The sequence below is a fragment of the Cydia fagiglandana genome, chromosome 24 (assembly GCF_963556715.1).
Source record: "Cydia fagiglandana chromosome 24, ilCydFagi1.1, whole genome shotgun sequence".
NCBI lineage: Eukaryota > Metazoa > Arthropoda > Insecta > Lepidoptera > Tortricidae > Cydia > Cydia fagiglandana.
This window is the reverse complement of record NC_085955.1, coordinates 568,541-586,469: the sequence shown is the minus strand read 5'-3', so window position 1 is coordinate 586,469 and position 17,929 is coordinate 568,541. Positions and strand designations below refer to the sequence as shown.

General features: G+C 36.6%; 1 protein-coding gene across 3 annotated transcripts in view; it reads left to right on the top strand.

Moving 5' to 3' along the window:
* The window catches only part of LOC134676270 (uncharacterized), a 94,640-nt gene that overhangs the window by 74,146 nt on the left and 2,565 nt on the right, over positions 1 to 17,929 (top strand). The window lies entirely within an intron of this gene.

The following is a 17,929-nucleotide window of genomic DNA, read 5'->3' as shown; positions in this document are numbered from 1 at the left end:
GAAAAGTTGTCTATGGTTTCGCGTGTTCGAAATTTGAATTTGAAAAGGTAAGTATTGTGCATGATTTGCAGGTTTATGTTTTTTTTTGCACTTTTGTTCGTGCGGTGTTGTTTTAAGAGTTAAGTGCACTGCGGTTTTTTGTATATTATTGTACAGTGGTGTTATAGCTTAGATAACGATCTTTCCCAGGAAACCTTTTTATAGATAATCAATTTCGACTTATATTTTACTATTTTACGTCGAGTTGGACTACGGATTTAAATGTCTCCAAATTACAGTTGCATATTAATAGAGTCATTTCCCAAACGAAGCGAAGAAATAGTAAAAATAAAAATAAATGGGTTATAAATGAAATAAAAAGTACAAATGAAATAAAAAAGGCTGTCGTCGGACGCGATAGGCGACGAGATTTTGGAAGGAATTTAAAAGCTATAGAGTAGAATATATTTAATTATTTATAATTTATTAATGATATTTTTCTGGTAACCGGTATAGTTAAAATTAGCTTGCGTGTGTCTTAATAAATAATTCAGACAAGAAACAATTAAAAAGGATTTAAAAACATACTAATTTAATTAATTACTTAACCTAATTTCATTTACAAAAACGATTTTCACCAATTACGCTGGCTAATTAGCAATTATATAAATTACTCACTCAATTTAAATACATATACTTACTCTAATTCATGTAAAAAATAAATCCGCTTAGCTGATTAACGATAACAGAGAGTAAGTAAGCAGTTTAGGATTTTTATCAGACGCTTATATCTTAATCATTCTATGAAAAAAATAATAATGGCTTTGGCTCGACAGTGTTGAAATTTGGCACCTGTGGGATAACCAGTTATTAAGTTAATATTTCATGGGGCAGATCGCCGATAGTTTATTATATATGTTCAAATCGTAAATTTCCCCCTATATATATTTAAATATAGGTACTAGCAATCTTCTTCGGCTTCGCACGGGTTCAAAATTATACACCTACAGCTTCCTCAAGAATCACTCTATTGATAGGTGAAAACCGCATGAAAATCTGTTCAGCAGTTTTTGAGTTTATCGCGAACAAACACACAAACAGACAGACGCGGCGCGGCGGGGCACTTTGTTTTATAAGGTGTAGTGATAGTGACGTGCTCTTGCCCTTAAATTCTTTTTAACCCAGGTTTAGGGCATGCAAACCGGTAATAAATTGTATACTTAGAAGTTACCGGTTAACTTACTTAAATTAAAATTTACCGGTTGCAGTTCCTATACAAGTCAAACAAGAAGTTTCATAAAACTAATAATGAATCGACTTCACGCCGTCTCTGTTCCCAGTGACAATTAGAAAAACCGTGATACCATCTCGGGGCCTAATTGGTCCTCATAAATAACGTTCCGTCTGTTTGGACTACAACCGAAATAATTAATAACTTAGATTATTGTTATTAAAATAATATACAGTACAACTGGAGTTGAATCGGGACTGGGATGAATCCCAAACTTACATTTTATAGTGTCTTACTGGAATGTAGTAGGTACAGTCAAGGAATTTAAATTCCGACCCATTTCGTACTTTGTCACAGTGACAACCGTATGAGGTCTCTAGCGGCTTTCATATTGATTGTCACTGTGACAAAGTACGAAATGGGTCGGAATTTAAATTCATTGACTGTACTATACTTGGTCAAGCAGATCTTGTCAGTAGAAAAAGGCGCCAAATTCAAATTTTCTATGAGACGCTATCCCTTCGCGCCTACATTTTTCAAATTTGCCGCCTTTTTCTACTGACAAGATCTGCTTGACCATCTATATTAGTTATTCCGTGCTGGAGTGCCTAGCCGAGATGACCATCGTCATTGACAAACGCCAAAAGAAAAAATCTATCGCGATGACATGCTACGAAAAGTCGCGTGATTATTTCCATACATTATTTAAGTTTCAATTGGCGTTTTCTTGGCTAGGCCCCCAGATATAGAATTTGTCTAAACTCTTCACTGACTTGGCAAGAGTGTTGTAGTGCCTACAAAAACGTGAAATTCCTATGAAAATATGGTGTGAAGCGTGATCAACTATACGTTTCTAGTGGCGCTGTCATACGTCGGTGCAAAGTTAACTTAGATTGACGGACTCTAACTTAGTTTTAGGTAATTTACCCTGAATATTGAGAGCGTTATTCTATGTATATCTAAGCAGATTCCATATTGAATATTGTCCAAATTTATCACAATTTACCTACTAATCCTACAATTCTTGATTATGCAGCTTTACCTCACTTTAAATATTTTTTTTAATAGTATTTATTAGGATCACCAACAGAAGATACAATTTACATACTAAGAGACATACATACTTATAAGATACATATTTAATAATTATTTCCCTTTATCAAGTTTTTTCGTAAATAAAGCGTAAAAACAAATGATTTATAGATTTATTAACCTCAAACTTCAAAGAAACAGACATCGATACTCCTAATTCATTCTGGTCCAAATCACACAACACAATGAAGTCACCCGAAATCGACAAAAAATTGAAATGGGTATTTTATTGTAGGCATTTTAGAACAGTATCAGCCGAGCCGATCTTCGGATGGCGACAGACATAATAGGCTGAACACGGTCGTGCCATGGTCCTATTGATGGTTAAAAAAAAGTATAGATGCCATAAACACCTAGTTAGTTTTAATTTGAGGGTGCATTCAAAGATAATTCAAGTTTAAAATGATAAGCCGGGTTGGGTTAAGTATTATTATTATCATCATTGGCCTTTACGTCTATTGCAGACGATTTATGGTGTAACATACATTTCACCGCCTGGGACGGAATTAAGGAAACGCAGGGATGCCCAGCACCTGCATTACCCTCTCGGCTTCACTGTCTTATGCCACAGGAAAGGCGAGCCAATACGTGTGGAGACAGGTCAGCTGCAGGAATCTGCCGCATATTTCAGGTTGGACCCTACTCGCGCCTTACGGAAACTCCATTCCGGGTTTTATTTTGGAGTATCCTTCTCCTAGATGGATTGCAAAACAATGCTAAGAGGACCATCTCCCCTGTGACGAAATAGCTTCTTACTTCGTTTGTGGACTTAGTCGCCTCGCACGACACCCTATCCAATGTGAAGGTTGGCGCTATTCTAAAGCCGGCCACCACACGGCAGATTATTATTATTATACAGAATGTAAAAAAAACTGTAATTTTAAGGAAGAATAAGTATAGGTTTAGTTTTGTATGTAGTGTTTATTTTCTTACCCCCTTATTCATAAAACTTTACGGGCCTGATTTAATAAAATATGTTTCTTATCCCTTATCTTATCCCTTTCTTACAAATACAAAAGTCAAAACGACAGATAACGACAAACGATTCATAGCTAAATCAGGCCAGTATCGCTTTTATGAATGTAACGCAATTAGTGAATATTTAATGAAAATCTTTAGATATAAATAATCATTAACAGCAGCAGCCAATAGGTAACATTTATTCGATATTTATTCGTATTTCCACATTTTCGCAATGAAACTACATGAAAAATGGAATCCGAAAGCCCTAATCTAACACAAGGTACACCCATTGTTGTGCCCGAACCTTTCCGCCCCGATAAACAAGAGAATAGTTATCTGCGACAAAGAAACCACCTTTCCACCCTCGGTTCATAATTTATGTATTGTCAGACAACGTATTTAAGCGCATTACTCACACATTATAAATCGCGCGATAACGGAACGCACCCATAAAGCCAATATGGCGGTTGACAGTTCTTTGACAGCGGTTTTGGCGCGAACGGACTTAAATCGTTATTTATGGTTACGGTAAAGGGGCGAATTCAAATTCTCTTTGCGCCTACATTTTATAAAGTCGCATTTTTCTACTGATGAAGTGGGTGTGTTAGAGTACATTATATTTTACAGTAGAACCTCGATTATCCGAACTAATTGAGACCAAGAATAGTTCAAATAGGTAGTCAAAAGCTCGGATAATTGAAATGTTGGTCGTTTGGAATGAGAATATTTAAAAACAATACCATTTACATAAGAACAGAACAGTATATTAAAATTTGACGTAGGTACAAATTAAAATAAACGTTAAAATATAAAACACCTAAATAAAGTTTGGATAAACTAGATCTGGATTATCGGAACTCTACTGTATTTTAGCTTGTTTATTCATAGATTTGGTAAGGCAGTAAAAATGTTTCATAAATTCTTGCACTTGCACAGAAAGTTTTTTTTGACGTCAAGAAATTTATCTTACGGAGTGTCTATTAAAAGTAGGTATTGAAGTATTTAAAGAACATCAACTAAACAAACGGTAATGCGTTAGGCTGATGGAGACGCAACATCGAACCGTGTTGCACTCAGGAGCAAATGGGTCACTTTGTATGGAAATACACACATAGAAAGAGCTTTTTTGTAAACTTGCTACCAAAACTATTTCACTCACACTATTACTTAGGAAATATTTGATTATTAAACTTTGGTTTTTGAATAATCGATACCTGTTTTTTTTTTAGACCGGTCAAATAAGTTTGTCAGTAGCAAAAGACGCGAATTTTAATTTTTTTATGAGGATTACCCTTCTCGCCAACTTTTTTTAATTTGCAACTTTTTTCTACTGACGGAAATGGCTTGACAGACTATAAGAGGCTAGCTGGCAGAGGCAACTTTGTTGACAGCGATCCTCCAATATTCGACGACTTCGACAATTGTCTCCCTCCAACAAGAAAAATAAACTCAAAACCCACCTGTTTACTCTATGGTTTCCGCGCCATCGCGTGCCCAGTCGGCCGCGCGCGCGATTTTCGAATTCGGAACGTCTCGCAAAATGGCGTGTGTCAAGTTGTCGCGCAAACGGCCGCTTTACGGAAATATGGCTTCTCTGTCATTTACTCTTGAGTTTTGTTTTTGTCGTAAACATAAATATTGATTGTCACTTTTTTCATGCGCGCGTATAACCTACTCTAGGAAGTAGGTATAGTCTGTTCGGAAAGAGAAGAGTCGTGGAATGTACCTATATTGGGCCCCATACATTCCACAACTCTCCTCTTTCCGCACAAACTACCTGACCAGTATCTATTCTATTTAGGAAGCTGAAGAGATGCTAAATAATCTAGTAATTTTATTTTTCGACAAATCTCTATCAAAACAACGCGAAATCCGTGACAAAAGGCGCGAAAATGAAAGAATTAATGCAATTGTAGGTGCAGTAGTTTTTTTTATATTTTCTGGCATTTTATAGACGGATTTGGTTGGCCAGACTATTATTCAAAGGGGTCCCGCATCGCCGTTGATGGCTATAAAGTCCTATAGCAGCGCGGCATTTCTTGCCACATCGATCGCGCACTAAACGCGAGTCCGCAGGAGGTGGTAGAGCACGACGAAGACTTTTCCGCTTAAGGTTCTCCAGCCAGTCATCGTCATGCTTAGAAGTTCCGACTTAAGGGTCTCCCCTGATATATCGACGCGCATTCGGCAAAAGCCGATAGGAAAAAGCTTTATGTCCACGCAATAAGAGCGAAAAAGTCGTCGTTCGGCTCGGCTCGCATCGGCCGGCGCCTGCCGACGCGTCGACGGCTTTTTCGCTCTTATTGCGCAGACATAAAGCTTTTTCCTATCGGCTTTTGCCGAATGCGCGTCGATATATCAGGGGAGACCCTAAGTCAATTTGTGTAAAAAAAATGTCCAGATAATATTAATTTATGTAAAGTAGATAAATATTTTTTATAAGGACATAAGGGTAACAATTAGTTTGTCAGTTGTGTTCCTACTGCCATCTCCATCGTGTCACTGACACCTCGTTGCAGAGTAAGGTTGGAAGGTAGAACCCTCCATAGTTAAAGGTATACAGATACAGATCTTTATTGGTAAAATAATTAGGTACATTTTACGAGTCATTCAGTTCTTATATTTAAAAATATTAATAACAATAATAAATTCATATGCCTATAATGCTACAAATCAATCATCGCTACGCATAGACTCTATGAATTCGTCAATTGAGTAGTAAGCTTTTTCTATGAGTAGCAATTTTAGCTTTATATGTACGTTTAAGGCTTCTAGAGACATTATAACAACTGCTCTCAACAGTATAATGCTACAAAACAATCATCGTTACGCATACTCTATGAATTCGTCAATTGAGTAGTAAGTTTTTTCTATGAGTAACAATTTTAGCTTTATATGTATGTTTAAGGCTTCTACAGACCATATAACAAATGCCCTGCGATCTAAAATAATTTCTGGCTAACTAGGGCCAACGATTTCTATTCAATCGATCGCAAATCGCATGCGATTATCGGTCACATTTATAGAGGCCATATCTTAGACTCTTACCTCCGTGGCACCGTAAATTCTGTACTGTTGTCCATTTTAGTACACAGCCCTAGTTACCTAAAATAACAAACGGCTTGTCTATGCCCCGAACTTCCGCGTGGGACGATGTTGGCACCGATCGGGAGATAACGGATACTATGCACGCGAACTTATTAACGGGTCATACACAAATTTTGTGGACATATATATAAATAATACCTATATCCTTAAATAAATGGACTAAGCCCCACAAAGCTCAAGAAGGCTTGTGTTGTAAATGCTCAGACAACGATATAATTTACAAATACTTATATATAGAAAACATCCTAAACTGAGGAACAAATCTGCGCTCTTTTACAAGCTTTTATTTACTTTCACGTGACCGTTGTCTGTCGGTCTGTAATCAAATCTTGCAAGTTAAATTTGATCCACTTCCCGGTTCCCAATTGAGCTGAAATTTTGCATGCATGTATAAATCGGATGACAATGCAATATTATGGTACCATCGAGCTGATCTGATGATGGAGACAGGAGTTGGCCATAGGAACTCTGAGATGAAACAACGCAACCTAATTGTGTTAGGGGTTTTTAGAATTGTCTCGATGAGTATTAGTTGTCTGTCGTAAGAAAAGTACAGTCAGCGATAAAAGCTTGTATCAAAAATGAAATTTTTGCCAAAAAGCTTTGCTTGTTTTAGGATTTGAACCCATGATCATCGGCTTCATACACAGGACCACTACCCACTAGTAAGACCAGACTGGTTGTCTGTATTAATGGGTCATAAAAAACCTTGCTTATAGCCTTGTTTATAACTATTCCATATCGATAGAGATCGATATAGATACTTCCCAATATATTAAATGAAGTGACCGACAGACAGACAGACGGACAAATTGAAAAAAGGGTTCCGTTTTTACCTTTTTAGAACGGAACCCTAAAATGACAAAAAAATGGTTTTCTGTAAAGTCGGTTAACGTCATAAGAAAACGTGGCCGTAACGTTACCATGGAGATCCGTCCACAACGTTATCATGGAGATATGTCCACAACGTGACACTTTTTCGTGCATGCTACCGGTGTTCATCGATATATAAGACGTTATCACGTCAAAAAATATTTTTGATACCATAGTTATCAAACAGATATCTTAACAAAACTCCATTGACTTTGTTTAAACCGACCCCCAACATTATTGACGCCGTGCCAGCATGGCGGCGCCAAATCGCCAACAAATGGCGCGGTCCGTCACGGCCTGTCAAATGCACGGCCGCGTTGCACACGCTCCGACTACGACCGAGCTTTTGACTCAAGCAACCAGTCTACCGGGTGTGGCCTGTAATATGAGCAAAAAAATTAACTGTAGAGTGTACTCCCCATACTGATCAACATTTGTTCAGCGACTTTTGAAAATAATTTGTACTTTGATTTTTAATACACTTTAAAGGTTATTCAAAGACGCAATGTATTGCGAATTTTGTTATGTTAAAGGCTTGACAAGCAACGTCAATCACAATGATATGGCGTGGCGATGGCGTCCATTGAAGATAATATTTATTTTATATGAAAAATAGGGAGTCTAAATACTTCATAATTTTTAAAAGTTGTTGAACAAAAGTGTCACCGTTTGAGGAGTATAATCTATGTTTTAATTATTTGCTCATGTTACAGGCCACACCCGGTAAAGTGCGACATAAAATAGTAGAAATTAAATTCCATACTAAATTGTTGCCATGTTTAAGCATTTTACGTCATAAATGTGACAGTTATGTAGGAAGTGGCGCCCTCAATAAAGTACTACAAGTTCTTGTCGGACTATAAAAGGGCTCTACATTGCCGCATACTGAGGACGATAGACCGATTAAAGATCTATCTAGCTCAGTAGGCGGCAATGTATAACGAACCGCCAACAAATGACGCGGTCCGACACGGCCACAAAGCCGCGGCCTAAAATTCCGCACTATCATGTTAAAATACACTGTGCGGAACGGGCAAGTTTGGGACTCATGCGATCCTGTATATGGCTCAACTCAACCCACATGTGCTGACGCGCCTATCCGCATCCAAAGAGCTAGGACATACACACACACAGCGGTCACCCGAGTCACGAAAACGTCTGAATTTTCGTAGCTCAACGGAAAAATGACATAATTTTTTGTCCGGAATTAAAATTCCGTGTTTATTCCGCTCAGCTTTTCAAATTTACCAAACTGCATCAATATCTGACGAAAAAAACTCTACAACAAAATAGAAATGTCCTCTTATCCTGGTTAGCATGAGTCAACCACTCGACCGCCGTTTGTAATAACACCCCCAGTCTATTATCTATGCCTGTTCGAGTGCGCTTATCTGTGCATTCAAGTTGGCGCGAAGATTTTCGTTGTCTTTTTATTTTTCAATTTCTTCGCGTATTTTATGAGAACCTGGTCTGAACGTTTCAGGCACAGTTTTTTATTGAATATTATTTTTAGTGTTTAACTATTTTATGTGTGAGTGTCTTTAAAATCTTTACATGACTTACATGTATTTGGAGCCGTTAAAACTACATTAAACTACTTATAGTTAGGGAGGCGAATAGGGGAATTTTCGGCAATACTCGAGCGTGGCAGTTTAAGATATGAGAGATACCTTAGACCTAATAGAACAACCTTGTAAAGTATTTAGCTCTATATGTAGTGACGCGCGCCTAGGATAGACGATCAGGGGGCCGATTTTTGAATTTCGATCACTCGATTTCGTCATTCGAAAATCTGTGGAAAACGGCGAAATTGAAATTTTTGAAATACGAGCGATCGAAATTTGGAATCTAGTTGTATTGACCACTCGATTTCAATTCTATTAGTAGAATTTAAACGCCTAGTAGCGGAGATATCATTTAACGAAATACACGAAACCGAGTGGTCGAATTTCAAAAATCGGTCCCCAGATTAGTAAAAAAAAATGGATAGTCTGAAATACTCGAGCGCGTCAGATTAAGATATTGGGGGTTGATTTTAGTGTTTAAAGACTAAATTTAACTAATCTGACGATAAGTCCTTGACGCCGCCGAGTTATAGGGTCGCGAACTTGTAAAAAAAAAAGTTAATCCGGCATTCTCGAGCGCGATTTTTTATTTTTTTATTTTGAAGAATATAATCTAAAACTTACTAAAAATACAAAATCTGCCGGTTTCCGCATGACCGGAAGTGTGGAGGAGCCATTTCGTCTTCCTAAGAACGCGTTGCGGCATATAAGTCGCGAACGATACATTTTACAAAAAAAAAGTTTAAATAAATAAATAGCAATACGCTATTATTTTTTATTTGGCAAAAACGAAACTAATCAGTGGTCACAGAATTTTACATTAACATTTTACGTATATGTACCATAAGTAGTTTCTTTTAAGGCTAGTTTTTTTTTCAATAATCTGTTAACTCTGGCAAGCTAGCTTTGGTAGTAGAAAAGACGGCAAATTTAAAATCTTTAGGCATCCAATCTCCCATACAAATTTATAATTTAATAAAAATCGCGCCCTTTACTACAAAGTTGGCTAGTGTCTGTATATATATATATATATATAGGAACAAAATACTTTTTAGCGTGTTTTTTTTTGCAACACTTATTTTGTAGGTAGTGCCATTTTGGAAAACAAACATTTCTGATGCCGTAATGCTACAATCGCGTGATTTCGGCACAACACTAATTACTAGAAATAAGTATTTACCTCATTATATCGTCCAACATATTTGTACAAGAAGTGGCACGTAGGGTGTTTGATCGGAGGATCAGGCGGCTTACGGTCGCTCTTTGTATGCACTTAAGGGGCACAGAGTAGGGCGGAGTAGAGGAAACAGGGAATGATTTATTTATTCAATAAAATGAACTCTGACCAACCGTTTGCAGAATGTTAAAATTACCAGAAATAAAACAGTTAAAACGGATTATATAGATGATCAAGCAAATCTTGTCAGTAGAAGAAGGCGCGAAATTCAAATTTTCTATGAGACGATATCCCTCCGCGCCTACATTTTTTAAATTTGTCGCCTTTTTCTACTGACAAAATCTGCTTGACCAGCTTTATATTATATATCGTATAATGATTTAAAATATATCCCTACGTTTCAAACCTCCTTTACTTGTTACATGAATAAAAAATTACGTTAACGGAAGACAATATACCCAAAAATTTTTGCTAAATATTCTGCGAAATTACATATAAGTAAGTCTTAGTTTTTTCTAATATCGTGCATTTTAAAATTTACGCGTCTTTTTGAGCACGAAGACGATACAAAATTGTAGAAATACATAGATTATTTATCAAAATAGGTAAACTAAACACTGTGAGTTAAATAAAAGCTTGTAAAAAATGAGCTAGCAATAAACTTTGCCTATATAAATAGCAATAAAAATTAGCTAGCAATAAACTTTGCCTATATAAATAGCAATAAAAATTAGCTAGCAATAAACTTTGCCTATATAAATAGCAATAAAAATTAGCTAGCAATAAACTTTGCCTATATAAATAGCAATAAAAATTAGTTAGCAATAAATAAAGCCTCTGTTTGCAGAGTTACTCTACGCCAACTTGTAGCGCACTCTCTGCTTGATTTGCCAAACTTCTGGTCAAGTCGCAGGGATGCGACCGAGTCGATATAGATATCGGCATTATCGATAGAGTTAGGCCAAGCTAAGTTGGTTGCGATTTTGATAGCCCAGGCCGCGTAGCCAAGATGCCAATCGCTCACGCTCCGTAGCGATCGAAACGCAACTGTCACTGTCGCACTAATATGGAAGAGTGATAGAGAGACATAAAGTTTTTCGTTGTCGAAGCGATAGCGATTGTAACCTTGGCTAGGCCTACAGATTGCGCAAGTGTTATTTATGACGATATATTATGAGTTATGACGTTTCATTATCAAAATCGCTGCCTACTTAGCTTGGTCTAACTTTACATTACTTCATCGGTCAAGTAGGGGTTTGCTAAAAATTGTCAATACTTATAGTTCGTTTTTTTTAGCATTAGAAATAAGGTAAACAATGTTGATGTGTCTTTTAATTGAAAAACACATTTTAAAAATAAGTTACGGAAAATATGTAACAATTATGAATCTAATACGATCATTTATATTCTTCTGCTTTCAAAAGCAATAGTTATTGATTTTTAAAAAGCGTTTTCCAATTAAAAGACATGCCAAAATCGCTTACCTTCTCTCAAGTTCTTTCTAATGCTAAAAGACGAACTATACTTATAAATATAACAAAACCGGCGAGAAGAGTATACTTATATTAACATAAAACAACGTAATTATTAATATGGTGCAATCCTGAACCATGCTACTACGACGTAGTCACTTCTTAAAGTTCTTACAAAGCTATTGTCGACTCGATAAAAAATATTACATTAACTATACTCATGGATCATGGACAAATTTAGAGGAATGCAAAAAAAAGGCTTAATTAATAAAGGTTAGAAGGCCTAAATTGATTGCCATTTTTTTTTAAAGCACTGGATTTTATTACAAAGTTAAAAAATACTTCAAGTCCATTGTTCGGTACGCAAGAATGTTAATGACATTTTTATAGTGAAATTCAATAAACGTGAAATGGCCATAAATCACAAACAGGCCGGTAAACGTCAACGGCGTTGATTTAGTATCGATTCTATTGAATTGTGTAATACCAAAGAATATAATACTGCAATACCCAATTCCAACCAACCTTTATAAAATATAAAACTTTTAGTTAACTTAAGTACAGTCACCTGCAGTAATATATTACGCAACGAAGGCTGCAAAAATATCTAACACGATCTTATTTGTAGAGCCATAAGAGCGTGTCACATATTTTTGCGGCCTTCAACGGGTGACATATATTACCAGGTAACCTAACTATAATCAAATCTTATTTCTGTAGTCGGATTTCATTTTATTTGTTCAACATATAAATTAAATGATTATTATATTAACGAAATAGTCATGTTATGTTCAATAGAAATACATATAGTCCGTTTTATTTAGCATTAGAAAGAACTTCGTAGAAGTTCGCTTGTGATTCTAAATCTGGCACTTATAGCGGTAACAATTTGAAGTAAATTATATGTATTGACCATGCTACATTAGATAATTCAATAATTATTAACAATTAACGAGTCTGATAAAAACTGCACGCTTGCTTCTGCGGAGTTCTTTCTAATGCTAAAAAAAACGAACTATAGTAAAATTCTCGATTACGCTTTAACCGGTTCATGAATAAATATTGCGAATTTGCTATTATTTATCACATTTAAAAGTATGAGCATCAAGTATTAATAGCCTACGCTAGCCACGAACCTAGGCGCCGCCATACAATCGAAGTTACGCTCTAATTTTAACTAGACCTTCTGAAATAACTAGAAATTTGACATGGACATTCAAGTAACATATATCTGGTACTAGTTTTCGTTGGTAAAACTTGTTTTATAGTGTGAGCCTTACTTCTATTGTATGGAAGCGGCTTTTTGGGGTAACTTCATGTGACAATACGTATGTGATCCAAATAAAATCACAAAGCTAATAATACTTATATTGCAAAACGTAATTCAAGACCAAAAAAGTAAGACAATGTTGCCACTGCAATAATTTCTTTGTAAAATAGTAAATTCCTTTTGATAAATAATCACGCTAAGATAATTTATTTATTAGTCATTTTACTCCTACGATTCAAAAAAGCACTTTTATTTACTTATTTTTACATAAATACAAGACGCGCTAGTAAAAAAGTGGCAACATTTCTTACTTTTTTGGTCTTGAATTACGTTTTGCAGTTTAGTTTTTATCGATATCGACTAATTCGCTTCGACCCTCTCCCTACCGCCACCCGCGTAAGCCATAAGTGGCTTAGTTACAGTACTTACCGTCACACACCGATCAATGCGGGTAAGAACTAAGAACAAAAGACGGCTTACGCTCCCGAAAAGGAATTAACGAAATACTGGCTACTTGTTTTTTTTTCTTTTTTTTTACTCGTTAGCTAAAGTGCTGACCAAGGTTTTTCGTTTTCGCCCGCACCTTTGACTTTCGAATTGTTCGTTCTATTTTTGAACTGCGATAGGGGTGGGCAGTTGAGTGGATAGAAATGTTTTGCAGTTGGGAAAGTTCACGTATAATGTCACAATTGTTTTAAGGCTTCTGCAGACGTTGCGATAAATTGTATGCGATTTTAGATTATTGCTGGGTAAATAAGAGCAACGAATTCAGTCGATCGACCAACGCCGTAATGTATTGGAAATGCCGTGAGATTGGAGTTTGGAGAGGCCTTTGAATAGTACCTATTACCTATATCCTGTATCTTTAGGTATTTAAATAAAAGTAAACAAAATCTACCCTTAAATCTCCTTAAGCCAGATGAGGGTAGATGAAAACATTACATGATCAAATAAGTAATGTAGGTTAAAACACAGAATAAATAATATTACTAGGTACAGAAGACTCACTCTCTAACAAAACGCGTCTGTCATAATCAGAACAAATATATGGCCGCTAGGTGGCGACAAGGCCAAGCGCGGCTTATGGCAAACCCCAAAATTGGGGTCGAATGGATGTACTTTTAGCTACCTGTAGCAAAGCGACGAAATCGCGGAGTGAGCCACGCCTGGTTAAAGTCAGATCGTTCAGTGACAGATCCAAGTGGTTTTGTGTTTGATTTAACCAACCAATAAATTTTATAACTACCCGAAAATGTACAAATTGTTTTACTTTTATTTAAATACCTAAAGATACAGAGTATAGTTAATATATGGTTAATATTGAGAAAACATTTATGATCAAAATAATGGTAATGAATTAGTGATACTAAAAAAGCGGCCAAGTGCGAGTCGGACTCGCCCATGAAGGGAACAGCAAGTAACATAATAAAATTGCGGTTTACGGTTTATGACGTATTAAAAAAAAACTACTTACCAAATCTTATTCAAACCAATTTTCGGAGGAAGTTTGCATGGTAATGTACATCATATATTTTTTTTAGTTTTATCATTCTCTTATTTTAGAAGTTACAGGGGGGGGGACACACATTTTACCACTTTGGAAGTGTCTCTCGCGCAAACTATTCAGTTTAGAAGAAAATGATATTAGAAACCTCAATATAATTTTTGAAGACCTATCCATAGATATCCCACACGTATGGGTTTGATGAAAAAAAAAATGTTGAGTTTTAGTTCTATGTATGGGGAACCCTAAAAAAATATTGTTTTTTTCTATTTTTGTATGAAAATCTTAATGCGGTTCACAGAATACATCTACATACCAATTTTTTTTTATTTTATTGTAATGGGCTTACTCATGGCCACAGACTAGCCGAGGCGTAGACGTGGCCTACGATGGAGCGAGCTCGCCCAGTTCAAGTTTCAACAGTATAGAGCTTATAGTTTCGGAAAAAAGTGGCTGTGACATACGGACGGACAGACAGACAGACAGACACACAGACAGACATGACGAATCTATAAGGGTTCCGTTTTTTGCCATTTGGGTACAGAACCCTAAAAAGGCAGTTTAATTTAATTTCTTTGGCCCATATAATATTATGATGTCTGACCAAGCACCGTTACATCCATTTTATTATTGCACGTGTTGACCGCAAAAGTATCAATAGTAAACTTTATTATCGCTATCAAAACGAATTCATAATTCTGCGTGTAAAGCCCCCTCCAGAATATGCGCGTGAATCGCGGGCGAAGCCGCGAACGCGAGTGTGGAGTCGATTTCGCTGTCTGCGAAAATCGACGCCACACTTGCGTTCGCGGCTTCGCGCCGCGATTCGCGCACGAGTGTGGAGGGGGCTTAATATATTTGGACTCCCCTGCGAATAAAAAACTATAGCTGGTCAAGCAAATCTTGTCAGTAAAAAAAGGCGCGAAGTTCAAATTTTCTATGGGACGATATCCCTTCGCGCGTACATTTTTCAAATTTGCCGCCTTTTTCTACTGACAAGATCTGCTTGACCAGCTATATAACATCCGTTATATTTTGAATGTATAGTTGGTCTAACCAATTTGTCGGTCAGTAAGAACCAGGAAAACTATACACATCCTTTTCTTTTGGGTGCTAGTACTAGTGTAAGACAAAGATAGTATGATTCTCTCTGTCTATGATTGAAATGAGACAGTCCTTTGACAAACTCTAAATAACTTATGATTCAGTTAACGGAGTTTAACAAAACACGGTGTATATAGAATACACACATATACAGGGATCAGGGATCAGGGGGGGGGGATATACAGGGTGTCCAGTAATTAATGGATAACCTTCTAAGCACCGACACAGAATAAATAATAGTACTATGTAGATTGTAGGTACAGAAGACTCACTCTCTAACAAAACGCGTCTGTTACGATCAGGACAGATATGGCCGCTAGGTGGCGACAGCGCCACGCGTGGCTTATGGCAAACCCCAAAATTGGGGTCGAACGGATGTAATTTTAGCTACCTGTAGCAAAGCGACGAAATCGCGGAGTGAGACACGCCTGGCACCGACATAGCACCGTAGGCTGTTCTAGAAAATGCACTTAAAGGTATTTTTCTTACTTTTATTATCTTCAACTTTTAACGTCCATCTGACCTGTCTTGTTTTTAATTTAACTGGTTTTGTTTGACGTAAATAAATACCTTCTTTCTTTCTTTCTAGTAAAAGTTTCGTGGTTTTCAAGATAATCGAAATTTTTCCGTCTTTTTTAATAGCTATAGTAGACAGATACCAAATTTCATTTATCGTTCAGCGTTTTAAGCGTAAAAAGTGAACAGACAGACACACAGAAAGAGTTACTTTCGCATTTATAATATTAGTAGAGATAATAATGACCTAAGCACCTGCCGCGCCAGTCCTTTCTCCGTGAAAACGTTTTATGATAGCCCCAGTCATAAATCGGCGCGAATTTGCTCTCAAGTGAGTAAATGCAGTATTTAACGACATTTGAACGTTTGATTTTTTGCCGATCTGGCGCGCGACTTAAAGTTTATGATCTTTGAAGGATGGACGGTAAAATATCTACTGGTATTAATATTAAATTGTGCTACACATATACCGGGTGTGGCCTGTAACACGAGCAAATAATTAAAACATAGATTGTACTCCTCAAACGGTGACACTTTTATTCAACAACTTTTAAATATTATTAAGTATTTAGACTCCCTATTTTTCATACAAAATAAATATTATCTTCAATGGACGCCATCGCCACGCCATATCATTGTGATTGACGTTGCTTGTCAAGCCTTAAACATAACAAAATTCGCAATACATTACATCTTTGAATAACTTTTAAAGTGTATTAAAAATCAAACTACAAGTTATTTTTAAAAGTCGCTGAACAAATGTTGGTCAGTATGAGGAATACGGCCTACAGTTAATTTTTTTGCTCATATTACAGGCCGCACCCGGTATAGGTAGCAACATAAAAGACGGACAACATAAAATAATATTACTAGTGGGTCCGTGAACTTGAGACCCAGTGTAGACCTCGTGAACCCCCATTGGTTATTTAATAAGTTTTTGGCAAAAAAATCATTTTTGTTACAAGCTCTTATCGCTGACTGTACTTTTCTTACGACAGACAACTAATACTCATCGAGACAATTCTAAAAACCCCTAACACAATTAGGTTACGTTGTTTCATCACAGAGTTTCTATGGCCACCTCCTGCCTCCATCATCAGACCAGCTCGATGGTACCATAATATTGCATTGTCATCCGATTTATACATGCATGCAAAATTTCAGCTCAATCGGAAACCGGGAAGTGGATCAAAGTTAACTTGCAAGATTTGATTACACACAGACAGACAGACAACGGTCAAGTGAAACTAGATAAAAGCTTGTAAAAACAACCGAATCGACAAAAAAAAATCTCTTAAAATTCACAAAATTTGCCGAGAATCGGTTGAAAAATGCAACCTGTACAGAACATCCGGATCCGGACATATGAAAACATTTTTACTCAAGTTGAAACGGAGACATTCGCTAACGCACGGTCAATAAAAGTCGCAGTCAAATATAAAATAATATTAAAATAAGTACAATACTTTCACTAGAAGTAGAGATGTTTTTTAATTTCGATAATAGGTTAAGTTTAAGTTTTACCATAGACAGATTCATAGAAAAGACTGTCGTTATCAGTAATTCGTCGTGCCTTATCGGTGTTGTAGATGGCGCTTATTGTATATGCATTTTTTTCTAGCTTACTCCCTGTATATACACGATGATTTTTAATCGGTGATCAGGAAACAATTTTTCTAATTCAGTCATCGATGGCGATCACATTTAACTATAAAACAAACCGCGAAATCGCGAAAAAAAAATTAACTCACCAACCCAAATGTATGAAACAGGCAATTTTTTTTGTGAGATCGAGGTTGGTCCCATTGTTAAATGTGATCGCCATCGATGACTGGGCTATAACCGCGAAAATCGAAGTTCGCAAATTGCGGGGATTTTTCTCTGTCACTCTAATTACGCCTTCGTTGGAGTAAAAGAGAAAGATCCCCGCAATTTGCGAATTTCGGTTTTAGCGGTAGCCGCTCTGAATTAGAAAAATTGGTTCCTGATCACCGATTAAAAATCATCGTGTATATGCATTTTATTTTTGTACATCTGGCCGCGTAGCCAAGATGCCAATCGCTTACGCTCCGTAG